Source organism: Canis aureus, chromosome 37 (assembly GCF_053574225.1).
Source record: "Canis aureus isolate CA01 chromosome 37, VMU_Caureus_v.1.0, whole genome shotgun sequence".
Taxonomy (NCBI): Eukaryota; Metazoa; Chordata; class Mammalia; order Carnivora; family Canidae; genus Canis; species Canis aureus.
Window position 1 is genome coordinate 26,158,577 of NC_135647.1, and position 5,320 is coordinate 26,163,896.

The 5,320-nt window shown below is 67.1% G+C and overlaps 1 pseudogene; it reads right to left on the bottom strand.

Annotated features, from left to right (window-relative positions):
* Positions 1–1,057: 1,057 nt before the first annotated feature.
* LOC144306892 (28S ribosomal RNA) lies at positions 1,058–4,680 on the bottom strand (annotated as a pseudogene).
* Between the last annotated feature and the right edge of the window lie 640 nt (positions 4,681–5,320).

Genomic DNA, 5,320 nt, shown 5'->3' on the forward strand with positions numbered 1-5,320 from the left:
AGGAAGGGCTTTGAAAATGAGATTACCGGATGCCTGGGGGGCTCAGGGCGTGATCCAGGAGTCCAGGAGCGAGTCCCACATGGGGCTCCTTGTGGGGAGCCTGCGTCTCCCTCTGCCGGTGTCTCTGCCTCTCTCTGTGTCTCATGAATAAATAAATAAAATCTTAAAAAAAAAAAAAAAGAGGGATGGACTAGGCACCACCAGAGTGGGCTTGGGGGCTGAGTTGGTGGGTGCTGGTATGGGCGATCAGACCCCAGTCGCGATGGAACAAGTGGTACAAGGTTCGAGGGTGAGAACACCGAGGCAGGGAGGAATGGACTCCTGGCCTGCCGGCAGGGAGAAACCCAGCGGTGGCCAGGTGCGGCGTGGGGCTGCTGGTCAACCCGGGACCTGGGAGACTGCGCACCTGGCGGACAAGGAATGCAAGGGCCTGCGCCCTGCCCCTGCCTCCCCCTCGGCCCGGAGGGGAAGGACCGGGGCACCGACTGGCTTCCCGGCGCGCTGGGGGACTCTTGTCCCCTCTGGGAGAAGGTCCGCGCAGCCGCCCCCAAGGACTCGCTCGCACCTGTTGTCGGGCCCACCGACTCCGCCTTCCCTGTCCCAGCCGTCGGAATGCCTCGACGGCACAGGAGGGGTCGGAGGGGTTGGATGCCAGCTGCCCCAAGGGCTGGAGGCCCTGCAGCCCCTCCCCCGCGGGGGCGGGAGACCCCGAGGCCGCAGGAGAGGAAGGAAGGGGGACAGAGGGGAGGCTGCGTCACCCCCTCCCTGGGCAGGGGCGCAGGACCGCGAAGGACATACCCTAGTGTCCGGGGCTGACTCTCAACAGATCCCGGAGGGAGCTGCTCTGCTGCGTAGGAAGCCCAACCCAGAAGCAGGTGGTCTCCTAATAGTTCAGCCCCAGGTTCCCCGCTAAGGTGGTTGCCTGGCGGGCCAGGGCGCGGCCCCCTTTGCGAGAGCCCATGTCCCAGGAGGAGGGGCTCTCTGCAGGGGATGCTGTTGGGGCGCCTGCTGGGGCTCCACAGCGACCTCGTTGGCTGTCCCAGGCCAACCAGGCCCCACCGGCTGCCCTATCCTTCCGCCTGGGCAGGATTCTGACTTAGAGGCTCAGTCCTAATCCCACAGATGGATGCTTCCCCCATTGGCTCCTCAGCCAAGCACACACACCAAACCTCTGAACCTGCGTTTCCCCTGGTGCCTACCGAGCAGGATCACCATGGCATCATCAGTAGGTAAAACTAACCTGTCTCACCACGGCCTAAACCCAGCTCACCTTCCCTATTAGTGGGTGGACAACCCAACGCTTGGTGAATTCTGCTTCACAATGACAGGAAGAGCCAACATTCAAGGATCAAAAAGCAACGTTGCTATGAACGCTTGCCAGTTACCCCTCTAGGAACTTTTCTGACACCTCCTGCTCAAAACCCCAAAGGTCAGAAGGATCGTGAGACCCGCTTTCACGGTCTGTATTCGTACTGAAACTCAAGATCAAGTGAGCTTTGCCCTTCTGCTCCACGGGAGGTTTCTGGCCTTAGGACACCTGCGTTATCGTTTGACAGGTGTACCGGCCAAACTCCCCACCTGGCACTGTCCTGGGAGCGGGTCTGGGCTTGGCAACAGAAGCAAGAGCCCCTCCGGGCTTGCCCCCCACCCAGGTCAGTGAAAAAACCATAAGAGTCGTGGTATTTCACCAGGGCCACAGGCTGGAGGACCCCTTCCCGCCCCCTCGCGGGCCCCCCACTTACTCTACACCTCTCCGTCTCTTCACCTGCCAGCCTAGAGTCACGCTCAGCAGGGTCTTCTTTCCCCGCTGATGCCGCCAAGCCCCCCTTGGCTGTGGTTTCACTGATTGTAGGTAGGGACAGTGGGAACCGCGCTCACCCATTCCTGCGGGTCACTAATCAGATGAGAGGTGGTCGGCTGCCTTGAGAGTCCTAGTTACTCCTGCCCTTTACCCGCGCTTCACTGAATTTCTCCACTTTGACATTCAGAGCACAGGGCAGAAATCACATCTGTCAACACCGCGCGGGCCTTCGCGATGCTTTCATTAGTCCGATCCCCCTGGTCCCCTCCAGTTCTAAGTCTGCTGCTAGGCGCCCATGGAAGGGAGGCGCCACAGAACCTGGGCCCAGGGGCGGACGGGTGGGGGGACCAGTGGGGCGGCCACCACGGTGGGCAGGGGGTCGAGGGCGGGGGAAGACAGGGGATGAAGCTGGGGCTACCCATGGTTAGGGCCAGCTCCTGTGCACAGTAGTAGTTGGCCCCCTGCAGGGATCTCCCTGGCCGCCCTGGGCGGGAGGGGAATGGGGAGGGAGAGGACTGGGTGGGAGGAGGTGCCCCAGCCTGACCCACTCAGCTCTTACAGCCAATCCTTATCCCGAAGTTACGGATCCAGCTCTCGACCTCCCTTCCCTACGTTGTGCCTACCTGCCAGCGGCTGTTCACCTTGGAGACCTGCTGCGGATATGGGTACAGCCCAGCCCGAGGTTTATACCCGCTCCCCCTGATTTTCAAGGGCCAGCGAGAGCTCACCGGACGCCCCAGAACCGCGACACTTCCCAAGGCACAGCCCCTCTCTCCGGGGAACCCATTCCAGGGCGCCCTGCCCTTCACAAAGAAAAGAGAAGCATCCCCGGGGCTCCCTGGGCTTCTCCAGGATGGGTTGTGTCACAAGGACCCATCTCCGCCACTCCGGATTCGGGGATCTGAACCTGACTCCCTTTCCATCTGCTCAGGGCAACGCAGGCCATCACCTGTCCCTTGGGACCGGAGCTCGCCCATCTCTCTGGCAGCGACTGACCCGGCTCGACTGCTGTGCACACGGCGCCCTCCTCCACCTTGGCCTTCAGAGTTCTCCTTTGCACATCTGCTACTACCACCAGGATCTGCACCTGCGGCGGCTTCCCCAGCGGCATCCAGGCTTCCCGGCTCCCGCAGTGGGGGGACCCAGGCGGCCGCTCTGTCCCTCTCCCGTGGGTCACCGACTGCCAGCGACCCCAGGGTCTGGGCCTGATGCTGCAGCGCCATCCGTTTTCAGGGCTAGGGATTGGGCAGGTGAGCTGTTACACGCTCCTTAGCGGATTCCGACTTCCCCGGCCACCGTCCTGCTGTCTGGATGAACCAACCCCTCCTCTCGGGTCTGACGGCCTGGGTTCATCCCGCAGCGCCAGTTCGCTAACCAAACGTGGCCCACGAGGCACCCGCAGTCCACGCCCGGTCCACGCCAGCCAGCCGGGCTTCTTACCCATTTAAAGTAGAGAATAGGATGAGAGCTTTTGAGCCCCAAGGCCTCTAATCATTCCTTTACGGGCTAAAACTGCGTGGGTTCGGGCGCGAGCGCCAGCTTCCTGAGGGTAACCGGAGGGAACCAGCTACTAGATGGTCCCATCAGTGTTCCCTCCCCATCCCCAGGCCCCATGACCAGTGTGCACGTCAGGACCCTAAGGACCTCCACCTGTTCCCTCCGCCGCCTGCCCAGGCAGAGCTCACCGCCTTCTGGGTCCTAACACGTGCGCCCATGCTCCACCTCCCCGGGTGCCGAGGGGCGGGCGGTGCGCCCTCGGGGGACTGGAGGCCTCGAGGCCCCTCAGCCTGAGCAGCCCCGCCTTCACCTCCATCACCCCAGAGCTTTCCTGGGAGCCCCGCCTCGTGGCGCCTGCCGGGAGGGCGCTCGCCTCGCTGGGGTCCCCGCGCGCCTGGAAACCCCCAGCCTGAAGGCGCGACCCGCCGGGTGCCCCGGGGACCGTCGCCGTCGTCGCGGGGCCGGGGCGCGGGGACAGGGCCCCCCACCCCAGCGGCCCCGGCAGGGGGAGAGGAGGCTTCAGCAGGGGCTGCGGCCGGGGCCTGTAACACGCGGGGGGGCGCATCCCCCACCGCCCGCACCCCTGCACCCGGGAGGAGGGAGGGTGGGGAGGAACGGGGCGGGGGGGAGGCGCGGGGCCACCCGCAGGGCCAGGCCGCCACCCTTTTACCTCTTAGGGGTTTCTCGCCCCGGAAGTCTCTTCAAAGCTCTCGTCAACCTTCCCTTAGGGCACTGGGTGCCCGCGGCCTCCCGCCGGGGCTTGGCCTTCCGGGGAGCTTACCACCGCCTGGGGCTGCGTCCGCAGGCCACCCACCGGGGAGGCCCGGGCCGCAGGGGCGCTCCCTGCCGCACAGCGCCCTGGGCTGGGCCTCCGTCGGGACGCGGGCGGCGGGGGGAGGGGGTGGGGGAGGGGGGGAGGGGGGAGAAGGGGGGGGCCTTCCCGACCCCAGGTGCCCCGTGCCCCTCTGGGGCGGGTTCCGCGCTGGGCCTCCATCAGGATGTGGGCCCCCAGCGGCGCGGGGGAGTGGGGGAGGGGGGAGGAAGAGGGGAGGGGGGAGGAGGAGGGGAGGGGGGAGGAGGAGGGGGAGGCCTTCCCGACCCCAGGTGCTCCGTGCCCCTCCTGGGGGCGGGGTTCCCATCGCTCTGGGCTGGGCCTCCATCAGGATGTGGGCCCCCAGCGGCGCGCACGGGGGGGAGTGGGGGAGGAGGGAGGAAGTGAGGGAGGAGGGGGGCCTTCCCGACCCCAGGTGCTCCTCCTGCGGGGGGTTCCGCGCTGGGCCCTTCCCTGGTCCCGTTACCCAGGGAGTCCGGGTTAGCGTCTTTTTCTCCGCGCTCTAACTAATACGCTTCAATCCAGCAGGTGCACGTCGGGCCCGAGGTCGGTGGGAGGGCGCGCCCAGGGCAGGGCGCCAGGGCCTCGAGGCTGGGAGAGGGAGGAGGGGCAGCGCGCGGAGGTCCGGGCCGAGCAGAGGCCGGCGGACGCCCGCACCCCGCTCTCACCGTCCCGGGCCCTGCTGGGCGAGGAGGGTGGAGAAGCGACGGAGGAGAGGGAGCGCAGCGGGGTGGGGGTGGATGAGGCCCGCGAGCGCGGGGAGACGGGGGGCGGGGCTCCGGACCGCCCCCGCAGCAGCCCCCCGCCCCGCAGCCTCCTCCGCCCCCTCGCACCCCTCCCCGGCGCGCTCGGCCTCGGCTCTGGGCCCTTCCCACAGGTGCTGCTCCCGACGACCCGAGCACCCCGGGCGGCGGTGCGTGTGTGGGGGAGCGTGCACGGGGGTAGCGTGCATTGGGGGAGCGTGCAGCAGTCGGGGGAGCGTGCAGCGGGGGGGCCTGGATTGTGCAGCAGGGTCGGGGATCCTGCAGCTGGGGGAGCGTGCAACGGGGGACAGGGCTCGTGCAGGGGGGGCGGGGACCTGCTGCACGGGGGCAGTGTGCAGCGGGGGACAGGGAGCGTGCAGCGGGGGCGGCGCCGCTCCATCCCGTGGGCCGCAGGGAGCGCGGGGAAGGGGCGCCCAGCCGGGAGGA